Below are 17,974 nucleotides of genomic sequence, written 5' to 3' on the forward strand. Positions count from 1 at the left end.
CCAAACACACCACAGTATGTCAAAGGACATGTATTGTTTTTTCTTAAATAACCTGTGCCATCATCTAAAAGGGGAGGCTATGGAGGACCGGGGTGGGGGGGCAAGCTTTCATTACCAAACATCAAGGAATCCTCTTGGGGTGGCTATTGGATGTGGGATTGGGGACATTGTGTTTTGGCATTTCTAGTCATCTCTCACTGGCAAATTCCAGGTGGTGGTACTTTGCGAATTATTGCTCTGCTTCATGACATTTATGCTAGGCTGTATCACATAGATCAGTGTTGTCCTCCACTGCTGAATGCTGTATACTGAATGCTGTGGGCAGGTGCTTTGTCCAATTTAGGAAACAGCTGTGCAGCATGTTCTGGATGGTGTTTTATCCAGACTTGCCCCTTGTGCGTGCTATTAAGACTCTGTCTCTACAGACCCCAGTAGCCTTGTTGGCACAAAGCACCTTTCAGCAGCTTAGGTTGGTGTGCCAACTATGAACTATCCCAGATGAAGATAGTCTCCCATAGTATCCATGCTTGGAAACATGCTTTGACTACTGCAATATATCCAATGTGGGACTGCCCTTGAAGACTATGCTGAAATTGTAAATTAAAACAAAAAGTAGCGGTGAGGCCTTTGGGACTGGCTGCATCAAATGCATCACATCAGCCCTGAAAGGGTGCCTCTGGAGGATGGAAAGATGTATGTGGGTGCAGAAGGCCCTGACCTGTATGTTGCTGGAATGGAAAGGTAAGAATCACATCCATTTCCCCAGCCCTATTTTGGCATGTGGCCTTTGGGCTGAGAAAGTTCCATATCCCTACATTTAAGGAGCTCGGGTGGTCCTGCTGGGAAAATCCCCACCCACAAGCTGCCAATCAGGCAATTCTGGAGCCAATGGGCCTAGAGATGTCTGTTATCTCAGTGCTTCTGGCATTCCTATGATTTGCATCTCACTCATTTCCTTGGAGCAGGAAGAGCTCTCCAGTTGCCTCCAGGGGTGGGAAACCTCTGGTTCTCCAAATGTTGCTGGACTCCAGCTCCCAGCAGCCAGCATGGCCAGTGGTTGGGGGTTATTATGGAAGTTTGGAGTCCAGCTTCAAACATTGGCTTGTTACAGCAGTAAGCGGTTAAGATTAACCACTGTTTAAGGTTTGAGCATGGGTCACTTGCGTGTTTTCTTCTAAGCGCTGTTACAGGCTGAAGGCTTAATTTCAGTTTTTCCAATGACTTTCTGCTTGTGGTTTTATGGTTGCGAACCACTTAAAGAGATTTTGTTATATTAAGCGCCATACAAGTTATTAAAATGAATGAAATTAGTCCAGATGTTCTACCATCCCCACTGTACAATAAATTAAAATATCAATGCTTTCGATCCTGACCTTGCAGGGCGAACATTAACAAAAATGACTTGGTTGAACAATTTGCATTTCAAATGCATCCAGTCTCAAATACCTTCCACATACCCCCCCCCCCGGTCTTAAAACCATCATGAACTTAAGATGCCCACATTTGCAGCACTGGGTTCATTTTCATGTGTATATATATTTTTTGTTCCCTCCTATTGATTTCTGAACAGCAGAATGTACATTACACAAAACCAAAAACCTTTATTAAATTAAAAAGAAAGAAAGAAATAGTTTTCCCAGTACTCTGCTTGCCACAAATCTCATTACAGACGGAAAAGATGCTAGCGTTTACGGTAAGGGCACTAAAACAAGGATATAAATTACAACATGAAGGAAAATATATATTTATATAAAACATGCCCATACATTTCTCTAACTTCACCGCCCCTCCTTTACCTTACTCCCTCAGTTTTCTTGAAAGTCATGAAGACAGCTTTAGGAACAACCTGGAGAGCCGGCATGGTATAGTGGTTAGAGAATTGGACTAGGACCTGGTCCCAATTCAGCTATGCAGCTTGCTGGGTGACCCAGGAACAGTCACTGCCTCTGAGCCTGACTTATCTCACAGGGTTGTTGTGAGGATAATATATGCTGCCAGCCCGAGCCTGAGCCACCCAAGCCTGAAAAACCCAGACATTTCCTTTAAAATGTAAAAATCTGTCCAGATGGGCACTTTAGGCCCCAAAAAGAGGGCATGTCCAGGTTTCCCTGGATGTATGGCAACCCTGAGATATGGAGGAGGAGAAAATCAGTAGGGTTTTGCTCTAAAATCACCACTGGATTTCTCTCACACAAAAGTGGAAACGGTGCAAAAAGTCGCATTAGGAGTGGGATTCATGCAGGCCAGATTCTTTTAAGTTATCATAAAAGTGAATCACAGATACCTGGCAGATTCAGAAATCAGATCTGGCAGGGGAAAAGGGGAAGCACCCCCAACCCCATGCTGAACTATAGCCAGTCAAGTACATGCAGAGGTCAATGGGCAATTCCTATCAGGATTAGGACTGGATCAGTCTGGAGTGCTGAACCAGCGTGGGTTAGGGGTTAAAGTGTGGAGCCAGGATTTTGGAGACCAGAGTTCAGTTCCCAGCTCAGCCCCAAATCTTGCTGGGTGAGCCATGGGCCAGTACTAATCTCTCAGCATAACCTACCTCAGAAGGTGTTTGTGATGATAAAATGGGGAGGGGGAGAATTACACAGGCCACCTGGCACTGCTAGGAAGAAAGGAGGGATATAAATGTCAAAAACCAAAACCCTCAAATCTTCCATAATCGGATGGTTTTGTTCTTATTTCCTACTTTGCCCAAGTGTATGCCTTTCAAAATGCAATTAGCCCAATGGCAGATGATGGAACTGTGATGGTTGCCTCCTTGCTAGTACGTTAGCCGTCTGACCAGTAAAATCCCATTCCAGTGGGCTTCCCTGGGGTCTGAAAACCAAGGCTGCCTATTCGGACTGGGTCACTTTTCCCCCCACACTGGCTCTGCTCAGGGAGGTCAATATTTCCAGAATCAAAATCAGCAGTCCTCATTCTCTTTACAGTGGTACCTCAGGTTACATACGCTTCAGGTTACAGACTCCGCTAACCCAGAAATATTACCTTGGGTTAAGAACTTTGCTTCAGGATGAGGAAAAAAAATCGTGCAGCGGCAGCAGAAGGCCCCCATTATCTAAAGTGGTGTTTCAGGTTAAGAACAGTTTCAGGTTAAGAACAGACCTCCAGAACGAATTAAGTTCTTAACCCAAGGTACCACTGTATTTTCAAGGATTTGGAGCTGAAACATTAAAGTTGTGGGCTGGCAGTCTCCTGAGATGGAAACCTCAGATAGCATCAGTAATGGTATCTGACAGACCATGAGGGTGGGGTGGGAGGGAGGGGGCAGAGAGAATTTCCCAGTAGCCACTAATGGCCAAAAGCCTGGGAACATGAATTCCCTCAGATCCTGACCATGCCTGTGTCCTGCTCCCTGGGAGCTTCTCACCACCCCCTTGACCCAAGGAAGCACAAATTTCTTATTTCTTATTTTTATTTCAGGCATCTGCATGCCAAATAACCAAGTTCTCAGGGTGGCTTAGGCCGAGATTAACATCAGAGTTACAATATATGAAATAAAACAGGTCAACAATCTCTTATATACCCAACCGGGAGGGGAAAAGAGATTCCTCCCTTCTCCCAAACTCCACCCCCGCCTTTCCTTTTCTGTACAAAGCAAAAGAAGCCCAGAGACACTGAAAAGGTTGCCAACTTTCACTCTTTTGCCTCAGTTCCTGTGGTGGTAACAACAGGCAGATGTGGAGAGACCATTTATTTATTTCTTTATTTATTGCACTTATTTCCCACCTTTTCACCATGGAGTTCAAGGTGGCACACATTGTTCTCCCTCTCCTCAGTTAATCCCCACACCAACCCTGTGCAGTAGGTTAGGCAGAGAGGCTGTGACTGGCCCCAAGTCACATCCAGTGAGCTTCACAGCCAAATGGGTATTTGAACCCTGGTCTCTCAGATCGTTATCTGAAACTCTAACCACTACACCACACTGACTCTATCGGTGAGGCTTTCTCCTGGCATGGAGGTGAAGTAATGAGAACAAGTTTCTCCCACTTAATTTTGGGGAGCGGCTGTCTGGAACGGCACAAGACAGAAGTGGGGAACCACAGACTTGGGAGGCAAATGTGCCCCCCAGGTATCCTTATCTGGCCCTCGCAATTTTCCCCATGCTACACCCCTCACTGGACCTGATTCACCCCCTCCTCAGGTGTGTTTTTTTTCCTTGTCGCATCATGCCTCTGAACTCCGGATAATGCCTCTTGCTTCCTTTGAGGGGCCTGCAGGTGTGGGCAGAAACTAGCCTGCTAGCAGAGGCAGATTTAGGGGAGCACAACCAGTTTTGTCACACTGGGGTCCTTGGAAGGTTGCCCAGAAGAGAATGTGGCCCTAGGGCTGAAATAAAAGTTCCCCAACCCCGGCATAGCAAAATGAATGGGCAGCTCTGGATGCTTGAGCTAAATTGCAGAAAAACCAGAAGCTAACAACTCGGGTGGAACTTTCCCTCCTACTGAAAAGGGGGTAAAAGCACAAGAAACCTCTCCTTAAGCCAATGAGAGTTATAGTTCAAAATTGCTAGGGGGCACTATGTTGGGGAAAGCTGCATGAAGACACTCATCCTCTTGAGTTCTATGGTTCTCCTCTGTAAGGCCTGTGGGCTGGCCAGCCTTTACTTGAACCAGACTGCAGTCCCTTGTCCGTCTGTCCCTTCTCAAAAGAGGAATCGGTCTGTGCCAGGAACAGGTCCTTCACTCTCAGTCCATCTCCAAAGGGATGATTCCCTTTGAAGCCTGTTCTTTGTGGGTGGACCATCGGCCTTGAGTGCCTCCAGACTGTGGCCCAGCCTGAGTAGAGCATGCCACAAGGTGTCAATGATATGCTTCATCTCAATTTGGCCAGGGGAGCAGCTGGCACAAGTGGGTGGGCTCTTGTCAGCAAAAGCTCTTGGCACAGTAAATCAGTTGGCCTTTCAGGTGCCCAAAGACCCTTTGTTGCCTCGTTCCCCTTCCATCTGGCGTTGAGCAGAACTCTCTCTCTCTCTCTCTCTCTCTCTCTCTCTGTGTGTGTGTGTGTGTGTGTGTGTGTGTGTAATTACAAAAAAAGAAGAAGAAAAAGCATTAGCAATGGAAAATGCCTTTGCCATCAGCCTGCATCAGAGCCTGGAGCGTGAGGCACCCAATTCCTACAGACAACAGGAGCTGCAAAAGTTTTCCCGGCCCTTCTGGAACAACCAAGTAATCTCCTTAGCGCTAATCGATAAGGCATGGCCAGGGTGAAGTGCCAGCCCTAATCTTACTTGTCAAACAGAAGGTGGCAAAGAATTAACCCCGCCTGGCCTTTTGTGCGCCTTGTTTATGGGACACGTTCGGCTTTTATTTTATTTTTTATTTACAACTTGGGGGCGGGGGGAGAAGACGGTTGCCTTTCGCAGCAAGCGGTTCCAATGAAAAGGCTTGATTTAACAGCAAACCATACAAGTATGCTCTCCCTCCCCGCAAAAACAACAGACACGCGCGTGCACACACACAGCCTAATGCACTCAAGCTAACCAAGGTCACACCAGGTCAGCTGTTCCCTTCGTGGAGGATAGAAGAGGGTTGGCAACGGGTGGCGGGGAGGTGAATTAAAGCGACACGGCCGCGACAGCAGCTTGCAGCACCACCACTCCTCAGCACCCCCATCTTTCCATGCTGGACTAACTTGGCCGGTCACGCATCACCAACAAACACAACAGATTTGCATAAAATATGCACAGGCTAATTTATCACGCACTGCTGCAGATTTAGGCTGCGTACATACACAATGTACCTTTGGAGCACATTCGAATCACATTCTTTCCCTCAAAAAATTATGCGCTCTTAAGGTACAGTGTGTCTACGCAGCCTCAGAAATAATTGCTCTCGTTTAAATAGAGACACATCTCATGGTATGGAGAAAGAGTGATCAGGTGAGCTGTATGCAGGCCCTCAGTCTGCTGTCCGGGAGGTGTTCATTATGATGATGATGATGATTTGTTTATATGCCACATAATGAGCCAAATGGTTTACAAGTGAGTGAGTGTGCGTGACACAAAAAATATAAGCATCCATTAAAAAACAACAACTGTTGATGGACAATTTCAACATCCCGCTCTCTCTTCTTAGGGTTTAATCAAATGTGGAGCAGACTCAGTCCTTCCAAAGAGAGGACTGTCCTCAGTAGGACTCTCCCTTCCCAGTTCAACATGCCAGATGCTACAAGCCAAAGGCAATTTTGTTCAGAGCCAGTAGTCTAAACAGAAAAATGAGTCTAATTTGATAAACATTTCATTTCTGTAAATATACCGTCAGGGTTCAAATAATACTTATGCTATTGGTTACATTGCTATTCAAACTCTCCTCCAAGGAGCTCACGGCTTCTCTCCCCGCCCTGCTTTCACTCCGTTTTATCCTCACAACAACCCTGTGAGGTAGGTTAAGGCTAAGATATATGACTGGCTACACAAAGTCATTCAGTGAGCTTTCATGGTTGTTAAGATTTCAGCCTAGGTCTCTAGCCCATCAGTTTCAATGCTACACCACACTGGCTTGTGGTAGCCCAAGGGAAGGGAAGGCCAACTGGAACACACCCCTGGACTCCACAATACTATTATAACAACCTCCCTCAGGTTCAAATGCAGCTTGCTATGTGACACAGCAGAAGCACTCAAATAAAGTAAGCCCAAAGTCCTTCTGGATTCAACAAATTGTTTTTCACAATTCTTTGGATCCAGGACATGGTCTGTAATGTTTATTCAAAGCTGGCAAAAATGCAAGGGACAAAGAAAGGGGACAACTTTCCAAAGGTTTGCCATTCTTTCCTTAGGATGAGACCAAGGCAGGCCCATCTGGTCCCTCACCCTGTTCTCCTCAGTGATAGCCACCAAACACATGCCTTCTGGAAGCCCACAAGCATGGCATTGAGGCAACAGCACTCCCCAGCATCTGGCACTCAGTGGCATACAACCTGTGGATATGGAGGGCCCTACAGCTCAGCCTTCGCCAGCCTGGCTCCCCTCTAGATGTGACAGCCTACAACTCCCATCAACCCCAGTCAGCTAGGGGCCGATGGGAAGACAGCTGTGCTCATTGGAGGTGACAGATATTGTAGGCCAAAATATCTGGTGGACAAAGGCTGCTAAAACTCATCATGCTAGCACCACCAGATGGAACACATTTCTCTTTCCTGAAAGTTACTAGTCCCTTTTTAAAAAATAGTTGTTTTGCGACAAAAACAAAACAAAGTATAGCATCATAAACATACATGCAGCATACAGTTATGAGCATTGGTTCAACACACAAAGGCAGAATCACAAAAAGCTAGGAGGTTCCCAGAACTGTTGCCTGCGCAACCATCCCTACCTATCCAGAGCTCTGGGATGGTCATAAGAGGTCTCATATTGCCCCTTCTGACTCCCCCACCTCCATTTATTTATTTTCTTGCCACCTGCGCAAAGCTGCAATCACATAAGTAAATTACATGTGAGTTGTGAGTCTACTGTACTGTACTGTACAACATTTACTCTACTTTACTTATGACTGGAAATCTCTTTCTCTCTGTCTTTGTCTACAGTGTCATCCTATGTCACTCCACAGAAGGCCACAGGTGGCCAGTGATGTTCCATAAAGAGATCCCATGCCGCTTGAAACTCTCCTTCTGTCTTCTAAAGATTGCTCCTGTATTTCACCTTTTGCATCAGTTTTTCCATCAATGGAACTGCCCGAGTTTGTTGGAACCGTTCCGACAGCAAGTTGTCTCCTAAATCCTCCCACTTTTGCTACCGATAGTGAGAGTCTTATTAACGATATTCTGATTTGCGGATGACAATGCCATCCTGGAATCTAAGTCTAGATTCTGACCAATCATAAGTCCCATTTCATAAAATGCGCCCCCCCCCCCCAGACTGCTGTATCTTCTCACATGGCCACCATATCTAAGCTACTACAACCTTATGACCCTGAATTCCATAAATTCATGTTCTGTGTGAAGGAAAGGTTCCAGCAGTCAGTTCTAAATCTACTGCAAACCATATTTTACTGGATAAGCCCCTCACCCCACTTGTCCAGGTTCTTGAATTATAAGAAAAACGACTATCCACTTTCTCCACACCATGGCATAATATGTAAACCACTTACAGTTTTTATATTAATTAAGCACTATACAAATCTTGTTAAATAAGGAAAAAAACTTCTATTATACCCCCTTCTACTTGCTTACTCTTTTAAAAAACTAAATAACCCCCAAAATTATCATCTTTCCTCCTAGCATATTCAGTCCAACCCCTTTATAATTTAGGATGCCTCTTTTTTTGCATCTTTTTCTGGCTCCACAACATCCCTTTTTGAAATGTGGTGAACAGAACTGTCCAAGTGTGGTCACACCACAGATCTGAATAAAAGAGAAAAGAATGTGCTTTTCATGCAGCACACAGCTAAACTATGGAACTCTCTCCCACAGGAGGCAATGATAGCCACCAACTTGGATGGCTTTAAAAAAAAGGATTTGACAAAGTCATGGAGGAGAAGGCTATCAATGACTATGAGTCATGATGGCTATGCTCTGCCTCAGCAGTTGGAGGGAGAAATGAACGAATTCCTATGCCCCACAAATAACCCAGAGATGCATTTTAAATAAAAGGGCACACTCTACTCATGTAAAAACACACTGATTCCCAGACTGTCTGCGGGCTAGATTTAGAAGGCGATTGGGCCGGATCTGGCCTCCAGGCCTTAGTTTGCCTACCCATGCCATAGAAGAAGAAATTATAGAAAAACACGAATGTAGCAATCTGCAAGCGGTGGAGAGCCTTCCACAATGTGCAATGGCGCGGAAAGCTTCAGTCAGCAATCTGTGCTAAAAGGGGTGGGGGGTGGGACAAGTGTGGCCCTATTTGGAGGGGATGTCAGATCAGGAGGGGCAGAGGTAGTTGCAACAATCATAATAACATGAACAGGATACAGCAGCAGCAGCAGTAGCAGTGTTTTCATGTGTGTGTGTGTGTGTTGCAAGAGCATCCAGGCTCACCCTAGGCCTGCCAATCCACAGAGCAATGTGACTGTTAGAACCACGAGTTTCAGTCTCACTGATCAACTTCCTTCTTGCACAGGGAGAGACAGAAGTGAAACCAACAGATGGATGAATGTTGGAAGGGCAAGAGGTAAAAACAATGTTTGTGTGTATGCGCTTTGCGGGTGGGTTGAAGAGAACGAACACCCCTCAGAGTGGCCACAAACATTAGAGGTCAGGGCGTTATTGATAGATTTAAGAGCCTTGTTGTAATACTGCATGCGGGGGTGGGGAGCCAAAATCCCCTTTTCTGTATCACAATTAAAAAAGCATAGGAGCTCAATCCTCTACGAAGCATCTGGTCACTCTGGTGGCACAGGCAGAAAGGACTTGTCAAGAAAGACTTAAGCGACCTGGTCAAAAGTTAAAATGAACCAAATAACGTTTTGTTGTTGTAGGTCAGAGTCCTGGACCCAGGTTACCAAAAGTTGACAACCTGTGCAGTTCATATGTTTTTACGTATGGATTGCCCCTCATGTGAAATATCAGGGAAGCGTATACAGCACATCTTCGAGACACCTGAAGCAGGTTAATAGCCAAGATGCCTGCCCAAACTCTGCAGGAGAGTGTTTCTCTGCATAGGGCTGGCGACACTCAATGCCCAATTTCTAGTTGAAGTTAGTGGGGTTCCTGAAACATGGGGGGGGGCAACTAACAGCACTTCCCCCAGGAGATGTCAGTGATCAAGCTGGGATATAAGGGCTTACTTAGGCAGTCCTTAATGGACCCCAGATTTAATCTGTTTGTGGCTTTCTATATCATTATAAAAACCCTGAACCTGGCCCCATAGCATATGGGCAGATATTTATGCAGAGGTGTCATATGCTGTCGGTTGTCCGTTCCCATCAACAGTCTAAAGACAAAGATGAATCCAGGAGTACCCCCAAGCGAAATATCTGCTCCTTCAGAGGTGGTGCAATCCTGTGTCTGGAATAGGCAATTGGCCTATCTTCTGGACACAGGAGCTATCTACCCACCTTCCCTGGATTGTAGCTCGAGCAACTTTGCATTCCTGAGAAGAGCGTAAGAAGAGCCCAAGGCCTGAGGCAAACAGGGATCTTTCCTTTGCGAAGGGAATACCTGATCAAATTGGCACACACAGCAAAGTTGTTGTTTGAAGTTCGCTATCAAGTTCTCTCCCCCCCCCAACCTCCCACCGCGAAAGAAAACTGGGTCATAAAAGGATGTTTTTCACCCAGGGCTTGGATTTAGGATGAGCAGGCGGCACCCCTCAGCCTAGTAAACAACAGAGGACCTGCATGTACAGAAGCAGCCACATCAGACAGATGGAGCCTGGGGTGTGTTCCCCACTTGGAGCAGACATTTTTGACCTTCCCAGGCCAACCTTCTGACCTTCAGGTGCTAGGTCACACCTAATCCTAGTTCACATCCCCTAGCGCCAGTCCCAGCAAGCACCTTAGGCTGGAAGGCACCCGTCCCCAGCTCCAGATTTGGTTACAGACGTTGTCATCATCCCCCTCGCCACTGCCACCTCCCGAGCCTGTCCCTGGCAGCATCAGAGGTGGCGAAGGCAGCCTCGCTCACTCGCCAACTGCGCTCACGTTCCTGCCTGCCAAGTCTCCACGCTGCCCTCCCGAATTCTCATCTCATTTCTGACCTACTTAACGGCAAAGATTGCAACGGCATTAATGATTTAGAAGCCTCCGGCTAAGCGCATGCCAAGGTAGGCTGCGGCGTTATATAATACTGTCGTTATCTGCCACGCAATGGCACCTACGAGGAGGGAGCTGAGCTGAGCACCCGCTGGATTTACAGGTCTTTGGTTGCTGGTCTGGAACAGGCTTGCCTTACAGATGGCCAATTCCCACGTAGGCGGAGGTGTCACTTCTCACATATCACAGAGTGAACCTCTTCCCCCACCCTAGGCCACTGAACACACTGCAAGCAAACAGACAAGAACAGTGTGTGTGTGTGTGTGTGTGTAAAAATATCCCAGGAGGTTTGAAGGCATGGGAAGGAAGCCCTCTCCCATTTAGAAGGTGAGTGTGGGAGGTAGCAGGTAACCTCAAGTAAGGTTTTGTTTTCCAGATACCTGAGAGCAGAGCTGCAAAATCGAAATAATGAACTTTTTCTGCATAACAAGCTGGATATAGCAAATTACAAGTTATGCATATTTATTTAGCTTCCATCATGTATCATGTTTGATAGGAGGGGGTCCAGCAAAGAATTATGTCTTCTGTCCCAGTCTGCCAATGCTAGTGTCCCTACTTGGCTTCAGAGAACACAGCAGGTGCTGCTCATATGTTTTTTGAAACTTCTAACAGCATCCATGAGGGCTAAAAGCTTGCTTGGGTTCTTTCAAATGAAAGGCATGATTCTCAAGCTGCTGAAGTGGGAAGCTATTGCAAGAAAAGGAACAGAGGTTAAACTGAACAAAACCTGACAAACACCACCACCACAAAAAAAAACCCAGAAATGGGAGGTATTATTTTGGGAAGGAAAGCTGTGTATTGACGCTGGTCTCCCCCTCCCTGCTCCTTTCAAAGCGGGAGAGAAAGCCAGCAGGTTGGAGACAGCATCCAGAGATGGTCAAAAGGGGCTCAGGAAGTAATGATCAAGCTATAGATCTTTCCTTCCTTCTCTGGCTCACCTACACACAAAACACACACTTGCCCTTCACATGAGTCAGCAACTTTAAAGAAACACTTCAGGCAGCAGGCCCCCACGCCTCCTGCGCAAACACCCTGCTCCCAGGTTGAGTGACAGCTGGGCCTGTCATCGTCCCCATGGAAACCAAACACACACATGCAGAGAGCTCCCCCAAAACTGTTTGAAGCAGAACCTCTCCTGGCTGGGGGGCAAAACACACAAGTTCAAGGCCCTCTCCTCCAAAGTCTTTGAAAACTGCCAGGAGGGGCAAACTGCTGGATGAGGTTGGAGGGAAAGCAGGAGGGTGGACATAGCCAAAAGGAGGCCACTCCAAGTGGCTCACTTATCATATCAACACAAAATGTGTCCTGCTAAATCAGGCGAAAGGCCCACTGAGTGCAGCATCCTTTTCTCACAGCGGCCAATCTAAATGCCTCTTCTGGGAAGCTCATCGTTCAGGCCGGAGACTGAGATCCACCTTCTGGCGGTTCCCTTGTTGCAAAATGTGGTTACAGGAAACCAGACAGAGGGCCTTCTCGGTAGTTGCGCCCACCCTGTGGGATGCCCTCCCATCAGATGGCAAGGAAATAAACAACTATCTGACTTTTAGAAGGCAACTCTGAATAGGGAAGTTTTTCTATGTTTGATGTTTTACTGTGGTTTGATAACTGTTGAAAGGCGCCAGAGTGGATGGGACTACCCAGTCAGATGGGCAGCATATAAATTTATATTATTATTACCCAAACAACAACTCTCCCAAGGACTATAGTCACACTTTACATTTAAAGTGCTATGATACTACTTGAAGTGGTGATGCCTTCTCCCAAAGAATTCTGGGAACTGTAGTTTGTTAAAGGTACTGAGGGTGTCTAGGAGCTCCCTACCCCCTCATACGAAGCTAGAGTGGCTAAACAATCAATCCCTCTTCAAAGGGAACTCTGAATTATAGCTCCATGAGGGGACTAGAGGCCTCCCAATGACTCTCAGCACACTTAACAAACTACAGCTCCCAGGATTCTTTGGGGGAAGCTACTACTGTTTGCAGGGGAACCACAGTGCTTTAAATGTATGGTGTGAATGTGGCCAAGGTGTTATTCTCAGCAACAGAAATGCAAGACAACCACTTCCTCCATGAATTTGCCTAATCCCCTTATAAAGCTATCCAAGTTGATGGCCGTCATTGCCTCTTGTGGGAGGAAGTTCCGTAGCTATGCACCGGGTGAAGTTGTTCTTTCTTGTGTCCGCCTGCCATCCCCTCACATGCCCCATGCAGTGGTCATTTCACCTAACCCAGGAAGTGGGGAGGGTGTATTTGCTTTTAGTTTTAAAGGAAGGGTTTCAAAAGGTTAGGCGAAAAGGCCTTTGGAGGAGAGAGGCAGCAGCTGCTAGCATTCCTGGGGAGGGGAGCCGTGAACATGAGCTGGGCAGCTCTGAATCACCTCACAGCTTTTCTAACCACAGCCTATCCACACTGCCAGGGCCCGGCAGTCAGGCACACCTGCCAAGCCTTGCAATTGCTGCTGTGCTTAAGCCACAAAATGGAGTTGAAACAGTGGTACCAGAATTTTTGGGCAGGCACAGAAAGGGTAAAGTATATTTCTGGGTGGGTGAGTTACGTACCATGTGTTAAAGCTTGGGTAGGCAAACTAAGGCCTGGGGGCCGGATCCGGCCCAATCGCCTTCTAAATCCGGCCCACTGACGGTCCGGGAATCAGCGTGTTTTTACATGAGTAGAATGCGTCCTTTTATTTAAAATGCATCTCTGGGTTATTTGTGGGGCCTGCTTGGTGTTTTTACATGAGTAGAATGTGTCCTTTTATTTAAAATGCATCTCTGAATTATTTGTGGGGCATAGGAATTTGTTCATTCCCCCCCCCCCAAAAAAAAATATAGTCCAGCCCCCCACAAGGTCTGAGGGACAAAAGTTTGCTGACCCCTGTGTTAAAGTAACAGTATACAAGTACAAACGACAATTATTTTGCACGCGTCCAACTAACGTGTGACTGCTGGCGCGTGTGGGGGCCAGAAATGGAATCCCCGTGCTAATGGTTGATGCCTGTATGTTAATGCCAAGACAATGGGGGGCAAACTCCTTGTTTTTTGGGGGGGCATTTACCTCCTGCTCCGCCTTTCGGTGCTGCCCATGAGCTGAGGGGAAGGCAATGAGGGGAACTGGCACAACTAGCATTTGGGGGGGCCACTCTAAATGGTCCCCTCCTCCCCAATTATGTACAAAACTTGTGCCAACATAACTGTTCCTATTATTCATACTTCCACAATATACTGGCCCCTGGAAAAATCAAGTGTCCTAACCACCAGGTGCAGCAGTTACATTCAGAAGTGCAGGAACTTTCCAGGGCTGCATTCACACTGCAGTTTATTCCATTTCCCTAACTGCTAATTTCCACACCATATTTGGGCTTTCACATGGCACAAAAACCACTTCTGGAAAACTAAGAATATAGTGCACGTTTATCACGCATTTCCATGTTATTCGGACCCGGGGGGGGGGGGGGAATCTGTTTGCAGCCCACCTAAACTTGGAAAATCGAAGGGATAAAATGGTGAAATTTGGGGCAGTACAACAGCATACAGTTCTTTCCTGCCGTTTCCAGAGAATTGTAGAGTTGGAGGCTACCAGCAAAGGTCATCTAGCCCAACCCTCTACAATGCAGGAATCTCAACATGACAGATGGCCATCCAACCCCTGCTTTAAAACCTCCAAGGAAGGAAAGCCCACCACCTCTGGTAGGGGAATCATGGGGGAAGAGAAGCAGGCATGCGCAGAAAGGGTGCGGGAGTAGCGATGTTGTCCAATGACATTCATTCTTGTATCTCAGCATGGTGTGAATGAAGTTCAGCACATCATGCTGGTATATCAGTCAGAAGTACAACTGGGGCCATGACTTTAAAGTTTTGCAGGGCTTTTGAAGGGAAAATGTTGATGTTTATTTCTATAACTTCCCTCAACCTAATTCAACACGGGAGGGGCTATTCTGGAGTAAAGGAATGTAGGATACCATGGATCATTTCCAGGTGTCAGGATGTGGCTGTGAGCTTCGGTTTGATTCCTCGGTGTCTGCAAGGGGCACACAGCTATATATTTGCCTGAGAGATTCCACTCTTCAAACTATACTTCCTAGAGCCTTGGCATAGCCAGTTTTCCCTCTTGATCAAACCAGTGCAATAGCTCAATGGTAGAGCATCTGCTATGTGTGCAGAAAACCCCAGGGGTTGATCCCTGGCATCTCCAGTTAGGGTTGAGAGAGACTCCTGCCTAAAACTCTGCAGAGACACTGCCTAACAGTGCAGACAGTACTGAGCTAGATGGATCAATGGTTTGACTCAGTATAAGGGCAATTTCCTATATTCCTACATCTCCTGCCTCTGGGATCCAGCCCTAAACTTCCAAGCTACACTCCCTTACCTGCCAGGAATCACCCTCTCATTCCTAGCCTCTGCTCCTTGCATCTGAGGGTCTGAGCTTCCAGAAACTTGGCAACCCTCCTTTACAGGAAATCAGCCTTCTCTAACTTGATGGCCTCCAGTACTGGTTGGCACTGATGGGAACTGGAATCCAAAATATCAGTACAACTTCCACCGGTCCCAGCCATTTTTGGACTATAACTCCCATTAGCTCCGATACAACTCCCAGCCAGCATGTACATCTTTGGGCTGGGGCTGATGGGGTTGCCAGGTCGGAAGTTTGCCAGATCCTGAGATTTCAGGGCCCAAACCTGAGACTTAAGAGGCCACCTTTAGTGATGTCACAGAGAGGGCTCTGGAGATGTTGGTTAATTGGGAGAGAGAAGCAGAGGAGGGCAGACCCCCCCCCAAAAAAAATTGTCTATGCTATAATTTGCAGCCAGCTCTTGCTGGGCTGAAGCTTGCAATCTGCATGTACAGTCTTAACATGTTTTGTTTTATTTATTTTTATTAAAGGCACTCCTGCCCACCTGGAGATTAAAGCCCTCCAGCTGCCACCTGGAGGAGGCCAGGAAAACTTGGGAGACTTCAGGTCAGACCTGGAGGTCTCACATCTCTAGCTGTCATCCAAAACATCTGGAGGGTGCTAGGTTAGGAAAGACTTCAGTCAATAGAGAAGAGGGTGCAGGGAGGAGGAATACAGAATGAAGGCAGAGTTTTCTTATGGACTTTGGATGAATGAGCCAAGATAGCAGCATTCATAATGTGCCAACCTGCAAACCTCAGAGAACTGGGTTTCTATCCTTGGGAGGGGAATGAACCTTTTTAATGACGCCCCCCCCCCAAAAAAAGCCTCTCCTTCCCAATTTGTTCAGTCCATGATAATCACATCAACCTGGGGGCTCTATATGCCCATAATGCACATTGCTGTTAATGCCCTAAATGGAGGTACTACAACCCACGTCATTTATTTCAGTCTTTTCTGCCGTTGCTGCATGACTATATTTATCCCTGTTTTCTCACGTTCAAGCCCTGCAAGGGAGGTGGGACAGCTATTTCCCCCAGATTCTGGATGACATCAAGCTTGCAAACAAAATTTGCCTCATTTGAGGGTGGGGGCCCAGCTCCGTGGCAAAGCCTGAGTCTTATACGGATACAGAAGGTGCCAATCCACAGCGTTCTCAGAGAAAATAATGCTAGGCTAGGATGTGCACGTGGGAACAGCCTACCCTTGAGACCTCAGAGAGCCAGAGGCAATAGAGGGCTAGAGATGCACCAATATTCTGATTCCGAATAAGGCAAGTTCATATGTTCACTCATTGCTAGTAAGCTAACAGAGTGAACACCCTCATACATCTGGAAGGCCACTAGTTCGCCATCCCTGTGAAAAGGTGGATGGGGTAGGGGAATGCCTCCACCCAGGGGCGTCTTACCCATAGAAGCTAGTGGCGCAGGGTGCCAAGTTCTGGAGGGCACCAGGGAAGTGGCGGAGGCTGGACGTGGCGCCTCCCAGCATCAGCTCACCGCCCTTGCCCGCCTCCGCCATGCTTCGCCAAAGCAGCACTGCGCCCAGAGCCTCTGCCTGCCTTGGCCACCACGGCACGAAGTGGCCAGCTGAGCCGGGAGCTGCCGCGTCCAGCCTCCGCCTCTTCCCTGCCGGAGGAGCTGCCCTCCAGCCGCTACCCGTCTCCTCCAGCCCCACAAAGCTGGGTGCATCACCGGGAGCACCGTCCTCCCTAAAAAAGTTTGGCAACTCTGGGAAATGGGGGGGGCACTGGAGGGATCTTTGAACCACAGTGCCAGTTATGCTTAAGACGGCCCTGCTTCCACCCCCTACAAAATAACTGGGATGGTCTTCAGATGAGCATCAGGGCTCTGCTGAAAGGGCTAGCGGCCATCTGTGAAACTTTGGAGGAGGTGGAGATATTCCCCACCCTATAACTTTCCCCCATAACGTAGTTGGCACAATGAGTCAACAGAACAAGCCCCTTTTCAACTCTTTCCCAAGTTGTCAGGCTGCCGTACTTTGTCCCATAGAATTCAAAGGAAGCAAACCACTCCCCATCTGCACAACCAGGCTCCTTCCATCTGTAGTTTGCACCCACCCACCATCCTGGGGTTTGGTTAGAGTTGATGCTTGTGTATGTCAGAATGGAGGCTTTTAAGAGCACAACAAGAAAGAGAATGAAAATGCTGCAAGCCAACTAAGAGCGACTCGCCTATAAAGAGAAGTTGCAGTGTTTGGGACTGGATCACGGCCATGGCCCAGCTGCCCCAGCATCATGTTCTCACAATGGCCAACCAGATGCCTGTGGGAATCTGCAGGCAGGGCCTGAGCACAAGAGCAACTCTCCCCTCCTGTGGTTTCCAGCAACTGGTATTCAGAGACATGACTGCCTCGACTGTGGAGGCAGAGCACAGACATTGTGGCAAGTAGCCATCAATAGCCTTCTCCTCCATGAGTTTTCCTAATCTTCTTTTAAAGCCATCTGAGTTGGTGGCAAGCAATGCCTCCTGTGGGAGTGAGTTCCATGTGCTGCATAAAGTAGTACTTCCTTTTATCTCTCCTGGGTCTTCCAACATTCAGCTTCACTGGATGTTGGCCAGTTCTAGTGTTATGAGAGAGGGAGAAAAAAAACTCATATTTACCCTTTCTCTAAACTAAAAAGTCCCAAACACTGCAGCGAGCTGCTCCATCCTCTTTTATCATTTTAGTTGCCCTTTCCAACTCTACACTATCCTTTTTTAGGTAAGGTGACCAGAACCATATACAGTATTCCAATTGCAGTCACAGATTTGTATAACGGCATTATGGCATTGGCAGTTTTATTTTCAATTCCTGTGCTAACGATCCCTAACATGGAATTCACCTTTTACACAGCTGCCGCACACTGGGCACAATATGAAA

At 47.3% G+C, this 17,974-nt stretch overlaps 1 protein-coding gene and 1 long non-coding RNA gene across 6 annotated transcripts in view; one reads left to right on the forward strand and one right to left on the reverse strand.

Annotated features, from left to right (window-relative positions):
- The window catches only part of MEF2D (myocyte enhancer factor 2D), a 146,296-nt gene that overhangs the window by 88,088 nt on the left and 40,234 nt on the right, over positions 1 to 17,974 (reverse strand). The window lies entirely within an intron of this gene.
- LOC310665984 lies at positions 8,823 to 12,194 on the forward strand. Its single transcript, XR_014505737.1, has 3 exons — positions 8,823 to 9,121; positions 9,429 to 9,558; positions 11,080 to 12,194. It is a non-coding gene; the product is annotated as an uncharacterized lncRNA (long non-coding RNA).

This window comes from Podarcis tiliguerta, assembly GCF_965153285.1.
Source record: "Podarcis tiliguerta genome assembly, chromosome: 16".
Lineage (NCBI taxonomy): Eukaryota > Metazoa > Chordata > Lepidosauria > Squamata > Lacertidae > Podarcis > Podarcis tiliguerta.